Genomic DNA, 27,718 nt, shown 5'->3' with positions numbered 1-27,718 from the left:
TGCCCACGCCGCAAACAGCTGCACCGCCGTCCCTCCCACTGGATAACAACAGCAGCACCTACCTCTCTGACTCCTTCTCCTCCATCGCATCTCAAAGCTGTACCTCATCCGGAAACGCTAACCAAGCAGCAGTAGGATCGTGGAAGCAGTGCAGCACAGCTGTTGGCATGCGTCAGCAAGCGTTGCTGAAGCTGATCTGCCTTGGGGATAAGCAGCACACAGGGGAGGAAATTTGGAGGGGAATAAAGGAACAGACGGATTTGTGGCTGGCACCGCTGGACCTGAAACCGGGCATGGTTGTGTGTAATAATGGGAGTAATCTCATTCGCGCTTTAAAGAGTAACTGTCAGGCTGCAGAAGCTAATTTAAACCTCTATTCTCCTGTGTTAAACAGTTTAGACGGAAGCCAAAAAGGCAATAGTGAAGCTAAAAATCTCTCTTTCATTTGATGTGTGCTTATCAGCAAAGCTGTTAGACCCAAGCTCTTAAGAGGACGCAAGCCGCAAACCATACTGCAAAGCATTCTGGGGCCCTCCCCTCGGCTGCTAATGAGAAGTTACAGGGTCAAGTAACAATAGCATGTAACTCAGTCCAGCGCACAGCACTGATAAATCTCCCGGCAGAGTACACCGCAGGAGTCCGCTATTGTTCCTAGCCACATGGCTAATTAATATTCACTGCAAACTAGTGTTATTCAGTACAAGCTTTTCTGTGATCAGGAAGCAGGGAGGACATGACGACACATTTGGCTTCATAGGAGACAGACAAACATGGAGCCTGCCATGAGCTGTCAGGAGCATCATTCTCTGCATATACTATATAAAAATTCTGTGAAATCCAAACGTGGACAGTGAAATGCATATGTAATGTAAGTACAGCATATATTTAGCTACTGATATATGTGTTTATTTTCTCTGAGACCTTATACCTAACAGCTCCTCTTTAAGGTTGGCTAAGCTGACACACATCCCTTGCCTGGCGCACGTGATGAACCTAGTAGTTCAGCGGTTCCTGAGGACATACCCAGGCGTGGCCGATCTTCTGTTGAAGGTGCGACAAGCGGCCAAACATTGTAGAAATTCCAGTACTGCTTCGGGGGCACTCGCCAAGATGCAGGAGCGCTTCAATCTCCCCCACCATCGCTTGCTGTGTGATGTCCCTACGCGCTGGAATTCTACGCTGCACATGCTAGCCCGCTTTTGAGAGCAGAAGAGTGCAGTGGTCCAGTACATGACGGCGCAGTACCGAGGCGCATCCGGACAGCTGCCAAGCTTCTGTGGATCCGATTGGGCCAACATGTTGGACCTCTGCCAAGTCCTCCAAAATTTTGAGCAATCCACGTTGCTTGTGAGCAGTGACAACTCTTCAGTCAGCATTACCATACCATTGCTGTGTTTACTGAAGAAGTCAATGTTGAAAATCAAGGAAACAGCTGTCATGATGCAACTGTAAGATGCAACATGCTGAGACGCAACTTGCTAAAACGCAACTTGCTAAGACGCAACACGCTAAGACAATACACGCTAACACGCTAAGACGCAACATGCTATGACAAAACACGCTAACATGCTAAGATGCAACACGCTAAGATGCAACACGCTAAGATGAAACACGCTAACACGCTAAGACACAACACGCTAAGACGCAACACGCCAAGACAAAACACGCTAACACACTAAGATGCAACATGCTAATACAAAACACGCTAACACGCTAAGAAAACACGCTACGATAAAACACGCTAACACGCTAAGACAACACGCTGGGACAAAACACGCTAAGACACAACACGCTAATACAAAACACGCTAACACGCTAAGACACAACACGCTAAGACGCAACACGCTAAGACAAAACACGCTAAGACAAAACATGCTAAGACACAACACGCTAAGTCAAAACACGCTAAGACAAAACACGCTAACATGCTAAGACACAACATGCTAAGACAAAACATGCTAAGACAAAACATGCTAAGACAAAACATGCTAACACGCTAAGACATAGCACGCTAAGACACAACACGCTAAGACAAAACACGCTAAGACAAAACACGCTAAGACAAAACACGCTAACATGCTAAGACACAACATGCTAAGACAAAACACGCTAAGACACAACACGCTAAGATACAACACGCTAAGACACAACACGCTAAGACACAACACGCTAACACGCTAAGACAAAACACGCTAAGACAAAACACGCTAAGACACAACACGCTAAGACACAACACGCTAAGACACAACACGCTAAGACAAAACACGCTAAGACAACACGCTAAGACAAAACACGCTAAGACAACACGCTAAGATACAACACGCTAAGACACAACACGCTAAGACACAACACGCTAAGACAAAACACGCTAAGACACAACACGCTAAGACAAAACACGCTAAGACAAAACACGCTAAGACAAAACACGCTAAGACACAACACGCTAAGACACAACACGCTAAGATAAAACATGCTAAGATACAACACGCTAAGACACAACACGCTAAGACACAACACGCTAAGACACAACACGCTAAGACAAAACACGCTAAGACAAAACACGCTAAGACAAAACACGCTAAGACAAAACACGCTAAGACAAAACACGCTAAGACACAACACACTAAGACACAACACGCTAAGACACAACACGCTAAGACACAACACGCTAAGACACAACACGCTAAGACACAACACGCTAAGACAAAACACGCTAAGACACAACACGCTAAGACACAACACGCTAAGACACAACACGCTAACACGCTAAGACAAAACATGCTAAGACAAAACACGCTAAGACAAAACACGCTAAAACAAAGCACGCTAAGACACAACACGCTAACACGCTAAGACAAAACACGCTAATACAAAACACGCTAAGACAAAACACGCTAAGACAACACGCTAAGACAACACGCTAAGACACAACACGCTAAGACAAAACACGCTAAGACAAAACACGCTAAGACACAACACGCTAAGACACAACACGCTAAGACACAACACGCTAACACGCTAAGACAAAACACGCTAAGACAAAACACGCTAAGACACAACATGCTAAGACACAACACGCTAAGACACAACACGCTAAGACACAACACGCTAAGACACAACACGCTAAGACAAAACATGCTAAGACACAACACGCTAAGACAAAACACGCTAAGACAAAACACGCTAAGACAAAACACGCTAAGACAAAACACGCTAAGACACAACACGCTAAGACACAACACGCTAAGTCAAAACACGCTAACATGCTAAGACACAACACGCTAAGACAAAACACGCTAAGACACAACACGCTAAGACACAACACGCTAAGACACAACACGCTAAGACACAACACGCTAACACGCTAAGACAAAACACGCTAAGACAAAACACACTAAGACACAACACGCTAAGACAACACGCTAAGACAAAACACGCTAAGACAAAACACGCTAAGACACAACACGCTAAGACAAAACACGCTAAGACAAAACACGCTAAGACAAAACACGCTAAGACACAACACGCTAAGACACAACACGCTAAGACAAAACACGCTAAGACAAAACACGCTAAGACACAACACGCTAAGACAAAACACGCTAAGACAAAACACGCTAAGACACAACACGCTAAGACAAAACACGCTAAGACAAAACACGCTAACATGCTAAGACACAACACGCTAAGACAAAACACGCTAAGACAAAACATGCTAAGACACAACACGCTAAGACACAACACGCTAAGACACAACACGCTAAGACACAACATGCTAAGACACAACACGCTAACACGCTAAGACAAAACACGCTAAGACACAACACGCTAAGACAAAACATGGTAAGACACAACACGCTAAGATACAACACGCTAAGACAAAACACACTAAGACAAAACACGCTAAGACAAAACACGCTAAGACACAACACGCTAAGACAAAACACGCTAAGACACAACACGCTAAGACACAACACGCTAAGACACAACACGCTAAGACAAAACACGCTAAGACAAAACACGCTAAGACAAAACACGCTAACATGCTAAGACACAACATGCTAAGACAAAACACGCTAAGACAAAACATGCTAAGACAAAACACGCTAAGACACAACATGCTAAGACACAACACGCTAAGACACAACACGCTAAGACACAACACGCTAAGACAAAACACGCTAAGACAAAACACGCTAAGACACAACACGCTAAGACACAACACGCTAAGACACAACACGCTAAGACACAACACGCTAAGACAAAACACGCTAAGACACAACACGCTAAGATAAAACACGCTAAGATAAAACACGCTAAGACACAACACGCTAAGACACAACACGCTAAGACACAACACGCTAAGACACAACACGCTAACACGCTAAGACAAAATACGCTGAGACAAAACACGCTAAGACACAACACGCTAAGACACAACACGCTAAGACACAACACGCTAAGACACAACACGCTAAGACAAAACACGCTAAGACAAAACACGCTAAGACAAAACACGCTAAGACACAACACGCTAACACGCTAAGACAAAACACGCTAAGACACAACACGCTAAGACACAACACGCTAAGACACAACACGCTAAGACAACACGCTAAGACAAAACACGCTAAGACAAAACACGCTAAGACACAACACGCTAAGACAAAACACGCTAAGACACAACACGCTAAGACACAACACGCTAACACGCTAAGACAAAACACGCTAAGACAAAACACGCTAAGACACAACACGCTAAAACACAACACGCTAAGACACAACACGCTAAGACAAAACACGCTAAGACAAAACACGCTAAGACAAAACACGCTAAGACACAACACGCTAAGACAAAACACGCTAAGACACAACACGCTAAGATAAAACACGCTAAGATAAAACACGCTAAGACACAACACGCTAAGACACAACACGCTAAGACACAACACGCTAAGACACAACAAGCTAACACGCTAAGACAAAATACGCTGAGACAAAACACGCTAAGACACAACACGCTAAGACACAACACGCTAAGACACAACACGCTAAGACACAACACGCTAAGACAAAACATGCTAAGACAAAACACGCTAAGACAAAACACGCTAAGACACAACACGCTAACACGCTAAGACAAAACACGCTAAGACACAACACGCTAAGACACAACACGCTAAGACACAACACGCTAAGACAAAACACGCTAAGACAACACGCTAAGACAAAACACGCTAAGACAAAACACGCTAAGACACAACACGCTAAGACAAAACACGCTAAGACACAACACGCTAAGACACAACACGCTAACACGCTAAGACAAAACACGCTAAGACAAAACACGCTAAGACACAACACGCTAAAACACAACACGCTAAGACACAACACGCTAAGACAAAACACGCTAAGACAAAACACGCTAAGACAAAACACGCTAAGACAAAACACGCTAAGACACAACACGCTAAGACAAAACACGCTAAGACAAAACACGCTAAGACACAACACGCTAAGACAAAACACGCTAAGACAAAACACGCTAAGACAAAACACGCTAAGACAAAACACGCTAAGACAAAACACGCTAAGACACAACACGCTAAGTCAAAACACGCTAAGACAAAACACGCTAAGACAAAACACGCTAACATGCTAAGACACAACATGCTAAGACAAAACATGCTAAGACAAAACATGCTAACACGCTAAGACATAACACGCTAAGACACAACACACTAAGACACAACACGCTAAGACACAACACGCTAAGACAAAACACGCTAAGACAAAACACGCTAAGACAAAACACGCTAAGACAAAACACGCTAAGACACAACACGCTAAGACAAAACACGCTAAGACAAAACATGCTAAGACACAACATGCTAAGACACAACACGCTAAGACAAAACACGCTAAGACACAACACGCTAAGATACAACACGCTAAGACAAAACACGCTAAGACAAAACACGCTAACATGCTAAGACACAACATGCTAAGACAAAACACGCTAAGACAAAACACGCTAAGATACAACATGCTAAGACACAACACGCTAAGACAAAACACGCTAAGACACAACACGCTAAGACACAACACGCTAACACGCTAAGACACAACACGCTAACACTCTAAGACAAAACACGCTAAGACAAAACACGCTAAGACACAACACGCTAAGACAAAACACGCTAAGACACAACACGCTAAGACACAACACGCTAAGACACAACACGCTAAGACACAACACGCAAACACGCTAAGACAACACGCTAAGACACAACACGCTAACACGCTAAGACAAAACACGCTAAGACAAAACACGCTAAGACACAACACGCTAAGACAAAACATGCTAAGACAAAACATGCTAACACGCTAAGACATAACACGCTAAGACACAACACGCTAAGACAAAACACGCTAAGACAAAACACGCTAAGACAAAACATGCTAACATGCTAAGACACAACATGCTAAGACAAAACACGCTAAGACACAACACGCTAAGACACAACACGCTAAGACACAACACGCTAAGACACAACACGCTAAGACACAACACGCTAACACGCTAAGACAAAACACGCTAAGACAAAACACGCTAAGACAAAACACGCTAAGACACAACACGCTAAGACACAACACGCTAAGACACAACACGCTAAGACACAACACGCTAAGACAAAACACGCTAAGACAAAACACGCTAAGACACAACACGCTAAGATACAACACGCTAAGACACAACACGCTAAGACACAACACGCTAACACGCTAAGACAAAACACACTAAGACAAAACACGCTAAGACAAAACACGCTAAGACACAACACGCTACGACACAACACGCTAAGACAAAACACGCTAAGACACAACACGCTAAGACAAAACACGCTAAGACAAAACACGCTAAGACACAACACGCTAAGACAAAACATGCTAAGACACAACACGCTAAGACACAACACGCTAAGACAAAACACGCTAAGACAAAACACGCTAAGACAAAACACGCTAAGACACAACACGCTAAGACAAAACACGCTAAGACAAAACACGCTAAGACACAACACGCTAAGACACAACACGCTAAGACACAACACGCTAAGACACAACACGCTAAGACAAAACACGCTAAGACACAACACGCTAAGATACAACACGCTAAGACAAAACACGCTAAGACACAACACGCTAACACGCTAAGACAAAACACACTAAGACAAAACACGCTAAGACAAAACACGCTAACATGCTAAGACACAACATGCTAAGACAAAACACGCTAAGACACAACACGCTAAGATACAACACGCTAAGACACAACACGCTAACACACTAAGACAAAACACGCTAAGACAAAACACGCTAAGGCAAAACACGCTAAGACACAACACGCTAAGACACAACACGCTAAGACACAACACGCTAAGACACAACACGCTAAGACAAAACACGCTAAGACAAAACACGTTAAGACAAAACACGCTAAGACAAAACACGCTAAGACACAACACGCTAAGACACAACACGCTAAGACACAACACGCTAAGACAAAACACGCTAAGACACAACACGCTAAGACAAAACACGCTAAGACAAAACACGCTAACATGCTAAGACACAACACGCTAAGACAAAACACGCTAAGACAAAACACGCTAAGACAACACGCTAAGACACAACACGCTAAGACACAACACGCTAACACGCTAAGACAAAACACGCTAAGACAAAACACGCTAAGACACAACACGCTAAGACAAAACATGCTAAGACAAAACATGCTAACACGCTAAGACATAACACGCTAAGACACAACACGCTAAGACAAAACACGCTAAGACAAAACACGCTAAGACAAAACACGCTAAGACAAAACATGCTAACATGCTAAGACACAACATGCTAAGACAAAACACGCTAAGACACAACACGCTAAGATACAACACGCTAAGACACAACACGCTAAGACACAACACGCTAAGACACAACACGCTAACACGCTAAGACAAAACACGCTAAGACAAAACACGCTAAGACAAAACACGCTAAGACAAAACACGCTAAGACACAACACGCTAAGATACAACACGCTAAGACAAAACACGCTAAGACACAACACGCTAACACGCTAAGACAAAACACACTAAGACAAAACACGCTAAGACAAAACACGCTAAGACACAACACGCTAAGACACAACACGCTAAGACACAACACGCTAAGACACAACACGCTAAGACACAACACGCTAAGACAAAACACGCTAAGACACAACACGCTAAGACAAAACACGCTAAGACACAACACGCTAAGACAAAACACGCTAAGAAAAAACACGCTAAGACACAACACGCTAAGACACAACACGCTAAGACAAAACACGCTAAGACAAAACACGCTAACATGCTAAGACACAACACGCTAAGACAAAACACGCTAAGACAAAACATGCTAAGACACAACACGCTAAGATACAACACGCTAAGACACAACACGCTAAGACACAACACGCTAACACGCTAAGACAAAACACGCTAAGACAAAACACGCTAAGACAAAACATGCTAACATGCTAAGACACAACATGCTAAGACAAAACACGCTAACATGCTAAGACACAACACGCTAAGACAAAACACGCTAAGACACAACACGCTAAGACACAACACGCTAACACGCTAAGACACAACACGCTAACACGCTAAGACAAAACACGCTAAGACAAAACACGCTAAGACAAAACACGCTAAGACACAACACGCTAAGACACAACACGCTAACATGCTAAGACAAAACACGCTAAGACAAAACACGCTAAGACAAAACACGCTAAGACAAAACACGCTAAGACACAACACGCTAAGACAAAACACGCTAACACGCTAAGACAAAACACGCTAAGACACAACACGCTAAGACACAACACGCTAAGACACAACACGCTAAGACACAACACGCTAAGACACAACACGCTAAGACACAACACGCTAAGACACAACACGCTAAGACAAAACACGCTAAGACAAAACACGCTAAGACAAAACACGCTAACACGCTAAGACAAAACACGCTAAGACACAACACGCTAAGACACAACACGCTAAGACACAACACGCTAAGACACAACACGCTAAGACAAAACACGCTAACACAAAACACGCTAAGACAAAACACGCTAAGACACAACACGCTAAGACACAACAGGCTAAGACACAACACGCTAAGACAAAACACGCTAAGACACAACACGCTAAGACACAACACGCTAAGACAAAACACGCTAAGACACAACACGCTAAGATACAACACGCTAAGATACAACACGCTAAGACACAACACGCTAAGACACAACACGCTAAGACAAAACACGCTAAGACAAAACACGCTAACATGCTAAGACACAACATGCTAAGACAAAACACGCTAAGACAAAACATGCTAAGACACAACACGCTAAGATACAACACGCTAAGACACAACACGCTAAGACAAAACACGTTAAGACAAAACACGCTAAGACACAACACGCTAAGACACAACACGCTAAGACAAAACACGCTAAGACACAACACGCTAAGACACAACACGCTAAGACAAAACACGCTAAGACAAAACACGCTAAGACACAACACGCTAAGACAAAACACGCTAACATGCTAAGACACAACACGCTAAGACAAAACACGCTAAGACACAACACGCTAAGACACAACACGCTAAGACAAAACACGCTAAGACAAAACACGCTAAGACACAACACGCTAAGACAAAACACGCTAAGACAAAACACGCTAAGACAAAACACGCTAAGACAACATGCTAAGACACAACACGCTAACACGCTAAGACAAACCACGCTAAGACAAAACACGCTAAGACACAACACGCTAAGACAAAACACGCTAAGACAAAACACGCTAAGACAAAACACGCTAAGACAAAACACGCTAAGACACAACACGCTAAGACACAACACGCTAAGACACAACACGCTAAGACACAACACGCTAAGACAAAACACGCTAAGACAAAACACGCTAAGACACAACACGCTAAGACACAACACGCTAAGACACAACACGCTAACACGCTAAGACAAAACACACTAAGACAAAACACGCTAAGACAAAACACGCTAAGACACAACACGCTAAGACACAACACGCTAAGACACAACACGCTAAGACAAAACACGCTAAGACACAACACGCTAAGACAAAACACGCTAAGACACAACACGCTAAGACACAACACGCTAAGACAAAACACGCTAAGACAAAACACGCTAAGACAAAACATGCTAAGACACAACACGCTAAGACAAAACACGCTAAGACACAACACGCTAAGACACAACACGCTAAGACAAAACACGCTAAGACACAACACGCTAAAACAAAACACGCTAAGACTAAACACGCTAAGACAAAACACACTAAGACAAAACACGCTAAGACAAAACACGCTAAGACACAACACGCTAAGACACAACACGCTAAGACACAACACGCTAAGACAAAACATGCTAAGACACAACACGCTAAGACAAAACACGCTAAGACACAACACGCTAAGACACAACACGCTAAGACAAAACACGCTAAGACACAACACGCTAAAACAAAACACGCTAAGACTAAACACGCTAAGACAAAACACGCTAAGACAAAACACGCTAAGACAAAACACGCTAAGACACAACACGCTAAGACAAAACACGCTAAGACAAAACACGCTAAGACACAACACGCTAAGACACAACACGCTAACATGCTAAGACAAAACACGCTAAGACAAAACACGCTAAGACAAAACACGCTAAGACAAAACACGCTAAGACACAACACGCTAAGACAAAACACGCTAACACGCTAAGACAAAACACGCTAAGACACAACACGCTAAGACACAACACGCTAAGACACAACACGCTAAGACACAACACGCTAAGACACAACACGCTAAGACACAACACGCTAAGACAAAACACGCTAAGACAAAACACGCTAAGACAAAACACGCTAACACGCTAAGACAAAACACGCTAAGACACAACACGCTAAGACACAACACGCTAAGACACAACACGCTAAGACACAACACGCTAAGACAAAACACGCTAACACAAAACACGCTAAGACAAAACACGCTAAGACACAACACGCTAAGACACAACACGCTAAGACAAAACACGCTAAGACAAAACACGCTAAGACAAAACACGCTAACACGCTAAGACAAAACACGCTAAGACACAACACGCTAAGACACAACACGCTAAGACACAACACGCTAAGACACAACACGCTAAGACACAACACGCTAAGACAAAACACGCTAAGACAAAACACGCTAAGACAAAACACGCTAAGACACAACACGCTAAGACACAACAGGCTAAGACACAACACGCTAAGACAAAACACGCTAAGACAAAACACGCTAAGACACAACACGCTAAGACACAACACGCTAAGACAAAACACGCTAAGACACAACACGCTAAGATACAACACGCTAAGACACAACACGCTAAGACAAAACACGCTAAGACAAAACACGCTAACATGCTAAGACACAACATGCTAAGACAAAACACGCTAAGACAAAACATGCTAAGACACAACACGCTAAGATACAACACGCTAAGACACAACACGCTAAGACAAAACACGTTAAGACAAAACACGCTAAGACACAACACGCTAAGACAAAACACGCTAAGACACAACACGCTAAGACAAAACACGCTAAGACAAAACACGCTAAGACACAACACGCTAAGACAAAACACGCTAACATGCTAAGACACAACACGCTAAGACAAAACACGCTAAGACACAACACGCTAAGACACAACACGCTAAGACAAAACACGCTAAGACAAAACACGCTAAGACACAACACGCTAAGACAAAACACGCTAAGACACAACACGCTAAGACACAACACGCTAAGACACAACACGCTAAGACAAAACACGCTAAGACAAAACACGCTAAGACACAACACGCTAAGACAAACACGCTAAGACACAACACGCTAACACGCTAAGACAAAACACACTAAGACAAAACACGCTAAGACAAAACACGCTAAGACACAACACGCTAAGACACAACACGCTAAGACACAACACGCTAAGACAAAACATGCTAAGACACAACACGCTAAGACAAAACACGCTAAGACACAACACGCTAAGACACAACACGCTAAGACAAAACACGCTAAGACACAACACGCTAAAACAAAACACGCTAAGACTAAACACGCTAAGACAAAACACGCTAAGACAAAACACGCTAAGACAAAACACGCTAAGACACAACACGCTAAGACAAAACACGCTAAGACAAAACACGCTAAGACACAACACGCTAAGACACAACACGCTAACATGCTAAGACAAAACACGCTAAGACAAAACACGCTAAGACAAAACACGCTAAGACAAAACACGCTAAGACACAACACGCTAAGACACAACACGCTAAGACACAACACGCTAAGACAAAACACGCTAAGACAAAACACGCTAAGACACAACACGCTAAGACAAACACGCTAAGACACAACACGCTAACACGCTAAGACAAAACACGCTAAGACAAAACATGCTAACATGCTAAGACACAACATGCTAAGACAAAACACGCTAACATGCTAAGACACAACACGCTAAGACAAAACACGCTAAGACACAACACGCTAAGACACAACACGCTAACACGCTAAGACACAACACGCTAACACGCTAAGACAAAACACGCTAAGACAAAACACGCTAAGACACAACACGCTAAGACAAAACACGCTAAGACACAACACGCTAAGACACAACACGCTAAGACACAACACGCTAAGACACAACACGCAAACACGCTAAGACAACACGCTAAGACACAACACGCTAACACGCTAAGACAAAACACGCTAAGACAAAACACGCTAAGACACAACACGCTAAGACAAAACATGCTAAGACAAAACATGCTAACACGCTAAGACATAACACGCCAAGACACAACACGCTAAGACAAAACACGCTAAGACAAAACACGCTAAGACAAAACATGCTAACATGCTAAGACACAACATGCTAAGACAAAACACGCTAAGACACAACACGCTAAGACACAACACGCTAAGACACAACACGCTAAGACACAACACGCTAACACGCTAAGACAAAACACGCTAAGACACAACACGCTAAAACAAAACACGCTAAGACAAAACACGCTAAGACAAAACACGCTAAGACAAAACACGCTAAGACACAACACGCTAAGACACAACACGCTAACATGCTAAGACAAAACACGCTAAGACAAAACACGCTAAGACAAAACACGCTAAGACAAAACACGCTAAGACACAACACGCTAAGACAAAACACGCTAACACGCTAAGACACAACACGCTAAGACACAACACGCTAAGACACAACACGCTAAGACACAACACGCTAAGACACAACACGCTAAGACACAACACGCTAAGACAAAACACGCTAAGACAAAACACGCTAAGACAAAACACGCTAACACGCTAAGACAAAACACGCTAAGACACAACACGCTAAGACACAACACGCTAAGACACAACACGCTAAGACACAACACGCTAAGACACAACACGCTAAGACAAAACACGCTAAGACAAAACACGCTAAGACACAACACGCTAAGACACAACAGGCTAAGACACAACACGCTAAGACAAAACACGCTAAGACAAAACACGCTAAGACACAACACGCTAAGACACAACACGCTAAGACAAAACACGCTAAGACACAACACGCTAAGATACAACACGCTAAGACACAACACGCTAAGACAAAACACGCTAAGACAAAACACGCTAACATGCTAAGACACAACATGCTAAGACAAAACACGCTAAGACAAAACATGCTAAGACACAACACGCTAAGATACAACACGCTAAGACACAACACGCTAAGACAAAACACGTTAAGACAAAACACGCTAAGACACAACACGCTAAGACACAACACGCTAAGACAAAACACGCTAAGACACAACACGCTAAGACAAAACACGCTAAGACAAAACACGCTAAGACACAACACGCTAAGACAAAACACACTAACATGCTAAGACACAACACGCTAAGACAAAACACGCTAAGACACAACACGCTAAGACACAACACGCTAAGACAAAACACGCTAAGACAAAACACGCTAAGACACAACACGCTAAGACAAAACACGCTAAGACACAACACGCTAAGACACAACACGCTAAGACACAACACGCTAAGACAAAACACGCTAAGACAAAACACGCTAAGACACAACACGCTAAGACAAACACGCTAAGACACAACACGCTAACACGCTAAGACAAAACACACTAAGACAAAACACGCTAAGACAAAACACGCTAAGACACAACACGCTAAGACACAACACGCTAAGACACAACACGCTAAGACAAAACATGCTAAGACACAACACGCTAAGACAAAACACGCTAAGACACAACACGCTAAGACACAACACGCTAAGACAAAACACGCTAAGACACAACACGCTAAAACAAAACACGCTAAGACTAAACACGCTAAGACAAAACACGCTAAGACAAAACACGCTAAGACAAAACACGCTAAGACACAACACGCTAAGACAAAACACGCTAAGACAAAACACGCTAAGACACAACACGCTAAGACACAACACGCTAACATGCTAAGACAAAACACGCTAAGACAAAACACGCTAAGACAAAACACGCTAAGACAAAACACGCTAAGACACAACACGCTAAGACAAAACACGCTAACACGCTAAGACAAAACACGCTAAGACACAACACGCTAAGACACAACACGCTAAGACACAACACGCTAAGACACAACACGCTAAGACACAACACGCTAAGACACAACACGCTAAGACACAACACGCTAAGACAAAACACGCTAAGACAAAACACGCTAAGACAAAACACGCTAACACGCTAAGACAAAACACGCTAAGACACAACACGCTAAGACACAACACGCTAAGACACAACACGCTAAGACACAACACGCTAAGACAAAACACGCTAACACAAAACACGCTAAGACAAAACACGCTAAGACACAACACGCTAAGACACAACAGGCTAAGACACAACACGCTAAGACAAAACACGCTAAGACACAACACGCTAAGACACAACACGCTAAGACAAAACACGCTAAGACACAACACGCTAAGATACAACACGCTAAGATACAACACGCTAAGACACAACACGCTAAGACACAACACGCTAAGACAAAACACGCTAAGACAAAACACGCTAACATGCTAAGACACAACATGCTAAGACAAAACACGCTAAGACAAAACATGCTAAGACACAACACGCTAAGATACAACACGCTAAGACACAACACGCTAAGACAAAACACGTTAAGACAAAACACGCTAAGACACAACACGCTAAGACACAACACGCTAAGACAAAACACGCTAAGACACAACACGCTAAGACACAACACGCTAAGACAAAACACGCTAAGACAAAACACGCTAAGACACAACACGCTAAGACAAAACACGCTAACATGCTAAGACACAACACGCTAAGACAAAACACGCTAAGACACAACACGCTAAGACACAACACGCTAAGACAAAACACGCTAAGACAAAACACGCTAAGACACAACACGCTAAGACAAAACACGCTAAGACAAAACACGCTAAGACAAAACACGCTAAGACAACATGCTAAGACACAACACGCTAACACGCTAAGACAAACCACGCTAAGACAAAACACGCTAAGACACAACACGCTAAGACAAAACACGCTAAGACAAAACACGCTAAGACAAAACACGCTAAGACAAAACACGCTAAGACACAACACGCTAAGACACAACACGCTAAGACACAACACGCTAAGACACAACACGCTAAGACAAAACACGCTAAGACAAAACACGCTAAGACACAACACGCTAAGACACAACACGCTAAGACACAACACGCTAACACGCTAAGACAAAACACACTAAGACAAAACACGCTAAGACAAAACACGCTAAGACACAACACGCTAAGACACAACACGCTAAGACACAACACGCTAAGACAAAACACGCTAAGACACAACACGCTAAGACAAAACACGCTAAGACACAACACGCTAAGACACAACACGCTAAGACAAAACACGCTAAGACACAACACGCTAAAACAAAACACGCTAAGACAAAACACGCTAAGACAAAACACGCTAAGACAAAACACGCTAAGACAAAACACGCTAAGACACAACACGCTAAGACAAAACACGCTAAGACAAAACACGCTAAGACACAACACGCTAAGACACAACACGCTAACATGCTAAGACAAAACACGCTAAGACAAAACACGCTAAGACAAAACACGCTAAGACAAAACACGCTAAGACACAACACGCTAAGACAAAACACGCTAACATGCTAAGACAAAACACGCTAAGACACAACACGCTAAGACACAACACGCTAAGACACAACACGCTAAGACACAACACGCTAAGACACAACACGCTAAGACAAAACACGCTAAGACAAAACACGCTAAGACACAACACGCTAAGACACAACAGGCTAAGACACAACACGCTAAGACAAAACACGCTAAGACACAACACGCTAAGACACAACACGCTAAGACACAACACGCTAAGACACAACACGCTAAGATACAACACGCTAAGACACAACACGCTAAGACAAAACACGCTAAGACAAAACACGCTAAGACAAAACACGCTAAGACAAAACACGCTAACATGCTAAGACACAACATGCTAAGACAAAACACGCTAAGACAAAACATGCTAAGACACAACACGCTAAGATACAACACGCTAAGACACAACACGCTAAGACAAAACACGTTAAGACAAAACACGCTAAGACACAACACGCTAAGACACAACACGCTAAGACAAAACACGCTAAGACACAACACGCTAAGACACAACACGCTAAGACAAAACACGCTAAGACAAAACACGCTAAGACACAACACGCTAAGACAAAACACGCTAACATGCTAAGACACAACACGCTAAGACAAAACACGCTAAGACACAACACGCTAAGACACAACACGCTAAGACAAAACACGCTAAGACAAAACACGCTAAGACAAAACACGCTAAGACACAACACGCTAAGACAAAACACGTTAAGACAAAACACGCTAAGACACAACACGCTAAGACACAACACGCTAAGACACAACACGCTAAGACAAAACACGCTAAGACACAACACGCTAAGACACAACACGCTAAGACAAAACACGCTAAGACAAAACACGCTAAGACACAACACGCTAAGACAAAACACGCTAAGACAAAACACGCTAACATGCTAAGACACAACACGCTAAGACAAAACACGCTAAGACACAACACGCTAAGACACAACACGCTAAGACAAAACACGCTAAGACAAAACACGCTAAGACAAAACACGCTAAGACAAAACACGCTAAGACAAAACACGCTAAGACAAAACACGCTAAGACAAAACACGCTAAGACACAACACGCTAAGACAAAACACGCTAAGACAAAACACGCTAAGACACAACACGCTAACATGCTAAGACAAAACACGCTAAGACAAAACACGCTAAGACAAAACACGCTAAGACACAACACGCTAAGACAAAACACGCTAACACGCTAAGACAAAACACGCTAAGACACAACACGCTAAGACACAACACGCTAAGACACAACACGCTAAGACACAACACGCTAAGACACAACACGCTAAGACACAACACGCTAAGACACAACACGCTAAGACAAAACACGCTAAGACAAAACACGCTAAGACAAAACACGCTAAGACAAAACACGCTAACACGCTAAGACAAAACACGCTAAGACACAACACGCTAAGACACAACACGCTAAGACACAACACGCTAAGACACAACACGCTAAGACACAACACGCTAAGACAAAACACGCTAAGACAAAACACGCTAAGACAAAACACGCTAAGACACAACACGCTAAGACACAACAGGCTAAGACACAACACGCTAAGACAAAACACGCTAAGACAAAACACGCTAAGACACAACACGCTAAGACACAACACGCTAAGACAAAACACGCTAAGACACAACACGCTAAGATACAACACGCTAAGACACAACACGCTAAGACACAACACGCTAAGACAAAACACGCTAACATGCTAAGACACAACATGCTAAGACACAACACGTTAAGACAAAACACGCTAAGACACAACACGCTAAGACACAACACGCTAAGACAAAACACGCTAAGACACAACACGCTAAGACACAACACGCTAAGACAAAACACGCTAAGACAAAACACGCTAAGACACAACACGCTAAGACAAAACACGCTAACATGCTAAGACACAACACGCTAAGACAAAACACGCTAAGACACAACACGCTAAGACACAACACGCTAAGACAAAACACGCTAAGACAAAACACGCTAAGACACAACACGCTAAGACAAAACACGCTAAGACAAAACACGCTAAGACAAAACACGCTAAGACAACATGCTAAGACACAACACGCTAACACGCTAAGACAAACCACGCTAAGACAAAACACGCTAAGACAACACGCTAAGACACAACACGCTAAGACAAAACACGCTAAGACAAAACACGCTAAGACAAAACACGCTAAGACAACACGCTAAGACACAACACGCTAACACGCTAAGACAAAACACGCTAAGACAAAACACGCTAAGACACAACACGCTAAGACAAAACATGCTAAGACAAAACATGCTAACACGCTAAGACATAACACGCTAAGACACAACATGCTAAGACAAAACACGCTAAGACAAAACACGCTAAGACAAAACATGCTAACATGCTAAGACACAACATGCTAAGACAAAACACGCTAAGACACAACACGCTAAGACACAACACGCTAAGATACAACACGCTAAGACACAACACGCTAAGACAACACGCTAAGACACAACACGCTAACACGCTAAGACAAAACACGCTAAGACAAAACACGCTAAGACAAAACACGCTAAGACAAAACACGCTAAGACACAACACGCTAAGACACAACACGCTAAGACACAACACGCTAAGACAAAACACGCTAAGACAAAACATGCTAAGACACAACACGCTAAGACACAACACGCTAAGACACACCACGCTAACACGCTAAGACAAAACACACTAAGACAAAACACGCTAAGACAAAACACGCTAAGACACAACACGCTAAGACACAACACGCTAAGACACAACACGCTAAGACACAACACGCTAAGACAAAACACGCTAAGACAAAACACGCTAAGACACAACACGCTAAGACAAAACACGCTAAGACAAAACACGCTAACATGCTAAGACACAACACGCTAAGACAAAACACGCTAAGACACAACACGCTAAGACACAACACGCTAAGACAAAACACGCTAAGACAAAACACGCTAAGACACAACACGCTAAGACAAAACACGCTAAGACAAAACACGCTAACATGCTAAGACACAACATGCTAAGACAAAACACGCTAAGACAAAACATGCTAAGACACAACACGCTAAGATACAACACGCTAAGACACAACACGCTAAGACACAACACGCTAAGACAAAACACGCTAAGACACAACACGCTAAGATACAACACGCTAAGACACAACACGCTAAGACAAAACACGCTAAGACAAAACACGCTAAGACAAAACACGCTAACATGCTAAGACACAACATGCTAAGACAAAACACGCTAAGACAAAATATGCTAAGACACAACACGCTAAGATACAACACGCTAAGACACAACACGCTAACACGCTAAGACAAAACACGCTTAGACAAAACACGCTAAGACAAAACACGCTAAGACACAACACGCTAAGACACAACACGCTAAGACAAAACACGCTAAGACAAAACACGCTAAGACACAACACGCTAAGACAAAACACGCTAAGACAAAACACGCTAACATGCTAAGACACAACACGCTAAGACACAACACGCTAAGACAAAACACGCTAAGACAAAACACGCTAAGACAAAACACGCTAAGACAAAACACGCTAACATGCTAAGACACAACATGCTAAGACAAAACACGCTAAGACAAAATATGCTAAGACACAACACGCTAAGATACAACACGCTAAGACACAACACGCTAACACGCTAAGACAAAACACGCTAAGACAAAACACGCTAAGACAAAACACGCTAAGACACAACACGCTAAGACACAACACGCTAAGACAAAACACGCTAAGACAAAACACGCTAAGACACAACACGCTAAGACAAAACACGCTAAGACAAAACACGCTAACATGCTAAGACACAACACGCTAAGACACAACACGCTAAGACAAAACACGCTAAGACACAACACGCTAAGACACAACACGCTAAGACACAACACGCTAAGACAAAACACGCTAAGACAAAACACGCTAAGACACAACACGCTAAGACAAAACACGCTAAGACAAAACACGCTAAGACAACATGCTAAGACACAACACGCTAACACGCTAAGACAAACCACGCTAAGACACAACACGCTAAGACACAACACGCTAAGACAAAACACGCTAAGACACAACACGCTAAGACAAAACACGCTAAGACCAAACACGCTAAGACACAACACGCTAAGACAAAACACGCTAAGACAAAACACGCTAAGACACAACACGCTAAGACACAACACGCTAACACGCTAAGACAAAACACGCTAAGACACAACACGCTAAGACACAACACGCTAAGACAAAACACGCTAAGACAAAACACGCTAAGACACAACACGCTAAGACAAAACACGCTTAGACACAACACGCTAAGACACAACACGCTAAGACACAACACGCTAACACGCTAAGACAAAACACGCTAAGACACAACACGCTAACACGCTAAGACAAAACACGCTAAGACACAACACGCTAAGACAAAACACGCTAAGACCAAACACGCTAAGACACAACACGCTAAGACAAAACACGCTAAGACAAAACACGCTAAGACACAACACGCTAAGACACAACACGCTAACACGCTAAGACAAAACACGCTAAGACACAACACGCTAAGACACAACACGCTAACACGCTAAGACAAAACACGCTAAGACAACACGCTAAGACACAACACGCTAAGACACAACACGCTAAGACAAAACACGCTAAGACAAAACACGCTAAGACAAAACACGCTAAGACACAACACGCTAAGACACAACACGCTAACATGCTAAGACAAAACACGCTAAGACAAAACACGCTAAGACAAAACACGCTAAGACACAACACGCTAAGACACAACACGCTAAGACACAACATGCTAAGACAAAACACGCTAAGACAAAACACGCTAAGACAAAACACGCTAAGACAAAACACGCTAAGACACAACACGCTAAGACACAACACGCTAAGACAAAACACGCTAAGACACAACACGCTAAGACAAAACACGCTAAGACACAACACGCTAAGACACCACGCTAAAACACAACACGCTAAGACACAACACGCTAAGACACAACACGCTAACATGCTAAGACAAAACACGCTAAGACACAACACGCTAAGACACAACACGCTAAGACAAAACACGCTAAGACACAACACGCTAAGACAAAACACGCTAAGACACAACACGCTAAGACAAAACACGCTAAGACAAAACACGCTAAGACACAGCACGCTAAGACACAACACGCTAACATGCTAAGACAAAACACGCTAAGACAAAACACGCTAAGACAAAACACGCTAAGAAAACACGCTAAGACAAAACACGCTAAGACAAAACACGCTAAGACACAACACGCTAAGACAAAACACGCTAACACGCTAAGACAAAACACGCTAAGACACAACACGCTAAGACACAACACGCTAAGACAAAACACGCTAAGACACAACACGCTAAGACACAACACGCTAAGACAAAACACGCTAAGACAAAACACGCTAAGACAAAACACGCTAAGACAAAACACGCTAAGACACAACACGCTAAGACACAACACGCTAAGACAAAACACACTAAGACACAACACACTAAGACACAACACGCTAAGATACAACACGCTAAGACACAACACGCTAAGACAAAACACGCTAAGACAAAACACGCTAAGACAAAACACGCTAACATGCTAAGACACAACATGCTAAGACAAAACACGCTAAGACAAAACATGCTAAGACACAACACGCTAAGATACAACACGCTAAGACACAACACGCTAAAACACAACACGCTAACACGCTAAGACAAAACACGCTAAGACAAAACACGCTAAGGCAAAACACGCTAAGGCAAAACACGCTAAGACACAACACGCTAAGACACAACACGCTAAGACACAACACGCTAAGACACAACACGCTAAGACAAAACACGTTAAGACAAAACACGCTAAGACACAAAACGCTAAGACACAACACGCTAAGACAAAACACGCTAAGACACAACACGCTAAGACACAACACGCTAAGACAAAACACGCTAAGACAAAACACGCTAAGACACAACACGCTAAGACAAAACACGCTAACATGCTAAGACACAAAACGCTAAGACAAAACACGCTAAGACACAACACGCTAAGACAAAACACGCTAAGACAAAACACGCTAAGACAACACGCTAAGACACAACACGCTAAGACAAAACACGCTAAGACAAAACACGCTAAGACAAAACACGCTAAGACAACACGCTAAGACACAACACGCTAACACGCTAAGACAAAACACGCTAAGACAAAACACGCTAAGACACAACACGCTAAGACAAAACATGCTAAGACAAAACATGCTAACACGCTAAGACATAACACGCTAAGACACAACATGCTAAGACAAAACACGCTAAGACAAAACACGCTAAGACAAAACACGCTAAGACACAACACGCTAAGATACAACACGCTAAGACACAACACGCTAAGACAACACGCTAAGACACAACACGCTAACACGCTAAGACAAAACACGCTAAGACAAAACACGCTAAGACAAAACACGCTAAGACAAAACACGCTAAGACACAACACGCTAAGACACAACACGCTAAGACAAAACACGCTAAGACACAACACGCTAAGACACAACACGCTAAGACACACCACGCTAACACGCTAAGACAAAACACACTAAGACAAAACACGCTAAGACAAAACACGCTAAGACACAACACGCTAAGACACAACACGCTAAGACACAACACGCTAAGACACAACACGCTAAGACACAACACGCTAAGACAAAACACGCTAAGACAAAACACGCTAAGACACAACACGCTAAGACACAACACGCTAAGACAAAACACGCTAAGACACAACACGCTAAAACAAAACACGCTAAGACAAAACACGCTAAGACAAAACACGCTAAGACAAAACACGCTAAGACACAACACGCTAAGACAAAACACGCTAAGACAAAACACGCTAAGACACAACACGCTAAGACACAACACGCTAACATGCTAAGACAAAACACGCTAAGACAAAACACGCTAAGACAAAACACGCTAAGACAAAACACGCTAAGACACAACACGCTAAGACAAAACACGCTAACACGCTAAGACAAACACGCTAAGACACAACACGCTAAGACACAACACGCTAAGACACAACACGCTAAGACACAACACGCTAAGACACAACACGCTAAGACACAACACGCTAAGACAAAACACGCTAAGACAAAACACGCTAAGACAAAACACGCTAAGACACAACACGCTAAGACAAAACATGCTAAGACAAAACATGCTAACACGCTAAGACATAACACGCTAAGACACAACATGCTAAGACAAAACACGCTAAGACAAAACACGCTAAGACAAAACATGCTAACATGCTAAGACACAACATGCTAAGACAAAACACGCTAAGACACAACACGCTAAGACACAACACGCTAAGATACAACACGCTAAGACACAACACGCTAAGACAACACGCTAAGACACAACACGCTAACACGCTAAGACAAAACACGCTAAGACAAAACACGCTAAGACAAAACACGCTAAGACAAAACACGCTAAGACACAACACGCTAAGACACAACACGCTAAGACACAACACGCTAAGACAAAACACGCTAAGACAAAACACGCTAAGACACAACACGCTAAGACACAACACGCTAAGACACAACACGCTAACACGCTAAGACAAAACACACTAAGACAAAACACGCTAAGACAAAACACGCTAAGACACAACACGCTAAGACACAACACGCTAAGACACAACACGCTAAGACACAACACGCTAAGACAAAACATGCTAAGACACAACACGCTAAGACAAAACACGCTAAGACACAACACGCTAAGACACAACACGCTAAGACAAAACACGCTAAGACACAACACGCTAAAACAAAACACGCTAAGACAAAACACGCTAAGACAAAACACGCTAAGACAAAACACGCTAAGACAAAACACGCTAAGACACAACACGCTAAGACAAAACACGCTAAGACAAAACACGCTAAGACACAACACGCTAAGACACAACACGCTAACATGCTAAGACAAAACACGCTAAGACAAAACACGCTAAGACAAAACACGCTAAGACAAAACACGCTAAGACACAACACGCTAAGACAAAACATGCTAACACGCTAAGACACAACACGCTAAGACACAACACGCTAAGACACAACACGCTAAGACACAACACGCTAAGACACAACACGCTAAGACACAACACGCTAAGACACAACACGCTAAGACAAAACACGCTAAGACAAAACACGCTAAGACAAAACACGCTAACACGCTAAGACAAAACACGCTAAGACACAACACGCTAAGACACAACACGCTAAGACACAACACGCTAAGACACAACACGCTAAGACACAACACGCTAAGACAAAACACGCTAAGACAAAACACGCTAAGACAAAACACGCTAAGACACAACACGCTAAGACACAACAGGCTAAGACACAACACGCTAAGACAAAACACGCTAAGACAAAACACGCTAAGACACAACACGCTAAGACACAACACGCTAAGACAAAACACGCTAAGACACAACACGCTAAGATACAACACGCTAAGACACAACACGCTAAGACAAAACACGCTAAGACAAAACACGCTAACATGCTAAGACACAACATGCTAAGACAAAACACGCTAAGACAAAACATGCTAAGACACAACACGCTAAGATACAACACGCTAAGACACAACACGCTAAGACAAAACACGTTAAGACAAAACACGCTAAGACACAACACGCTAAGACACAACACGCTAAGACAAAACATGCTAAGACACAACACGCTAAGACACAACACGCTAAGACAAAACACGCTAAGACAAAACACGCTAAGACACAACACGCTAAGACAAAACACGCTAACATGCTAAGACACAACACGCTAAGACAAAACACGCTAAGACACAACACGCTAAGACACAACACGCTAAGACAAAACACGCTAAGACAAAACACGCTAAGACACAACACGCTAAGACAAAACACGCTAAGACACAACACGCTAAGACACAACACGCTAAGACACAACACGCTAAGACAAAACACGCTAAGACAAAACACGCTAAGACACAACACGCTAAGACACAACACGCTAAGACACAACACACTAACACGCTAAGACAAAACACACTAAGACAAAACACGCTAAGACAAAACACGCTAAGACACAACACGCTAAGACACAACACGCTAAGACACAACACGCTAAGACAAAACATGCTAAGACACAACACGCTAAGACAAAACACGCTAAGACACAACACGCTAAGACACAACACGCTAAGACAAAACACGCTAAGACACAACACGCTAAAACAAAACACGCTAAGACTAAACACGCTAAGACAAAACACGCTAAGACAAAACACGCTAAGACAAAACACGCTAAGACACAACACGCTAAGACAAAACACGCTAAGACAAAACACGCTAAGACACAACACGCTAAGACACAACACGCTAACATGCTAAGACAAAACACGCTAAGACAAAACACGCTAAGACAAAACACGCTAAGACAAAACACGCTAAGACAAAACACGCTAAGACACAACACGCTAAGACAAAACACGCTAACACGCTAAGACAAAACACGCTAAGACACAACACGCTAAGACACAACACGCTAAGACACAACACGCTAAGACACAACACGCTAAGACACAACACGCTAAGACACAACACGCTAAGACAAAACACGCTAAGACAAAACACGCTAAGACAAAACACGCTAACACGCTAAGACAAAACACGCTAAGACACAACACGCTAAGACACAACACGCTAAGACACAACACGCTAAGACACAACACGCTAAGACAAAACACGCTAACACAAAACACGCTAAGACAAAACACGCTAAGACACAACACGCTAAGACACAACAGGCTAAGACACAACACGCTAAGACAAAACACGCTAAGACACAACACGCTAAGACACAACACGCTAAGACAAAACACGCTAAGACACAACACGCTAAGATACAACACGCTAAGATACAACACGCTAAGACACAACACGCTAAGACACAACACGCTAAGACAAAACACGCTAAGACAAAACACGCTAACATGCTAAGACACAACATGCTAAGACAAAACACGCTAAGACAAAACATGCTAAGACACAACACGCTAAGATACAACACGCTAAGACACAACACGCTAAGACAAAACACGTTAAGACAAAACACGCTAAGACACAACACGCTAAGACACAACACGCTAAGACAAAACACGCTAAGACACAACACGCTAAGACACAACACGCTAAGACAAAACACGCTAAGACAAAACACGCTAAGACACAACACGCTAAGACAAAACACGCTAACATGCTAAGACACAACACGCTAAGACAAAACACGCTAAGACACAACACGCTAAGACACAACACGCTAAGACAAAACACGCTAAGACAAAACACGCTAAGACACAACACGCTAAGACAAAACACGCTAAGACAAAACACGCTAAGACAAAACACGCTAAGACAACATGCTAAGACAAAACACGCTAACACGCTAAGACAAACCACGCTAAGACAAAACACGCTAAGACACAACACGCTAAGACAAAACACGCTAAGACAAAACACGCTAAGACAAAACACGCTAAGACAAAACACGCTAAGACACAACACGCTAAGACACAACACGCTAAGACACAACACGCTAAGACACAACACGCTAAGACAAAACACGCTAAGACAAAACACGCTAAGACACAACACGCTAAGACACAACACGCTAAGACACAACACGCTAACACGCTAAGACAAAACACACTAAGACAAAACACGCTAAGACAAAACACGCTAAGACACAACACGCTAAGACACAACACGCTAAGACACAACACGCTAAGACAAAACACGCTAAGACACAACACGCTAAGACAAAACACGCTAAGACACAACACGCTAAGACACAACACGCTAAGACAAAACACGCTAAGACACAACACGCTAAAACAAAACACGCTAAGACAAAACACGCTAAGACAAAACACGCTAAGACAAAACACGCTAAGACAAAACACGCTAAGACACAACACGCTAAGACAAAA

The sequence above is a fragment of the Hyperolius riggenbachi genome, chromosome 12 (assembly GCF_040937935.1).
Source record: "Hyperolius riggenbachi isolate aHypRig1 chromosome 12, aHypRig1.pri, whole genome shotgun sequence".
Classification (NCBI taxonomy): domain Eukaryota; kingdom Metazoa; phylum Chordata; class Amphibia; order Anura; family Hyperoliidae; genus Hyperolius; species Hyperolius riggenbachi.
The sequence above is the reverse complement of the archived record's forward strand: the minus strand, read 5'-3'. Positions refer to the sequence as shown.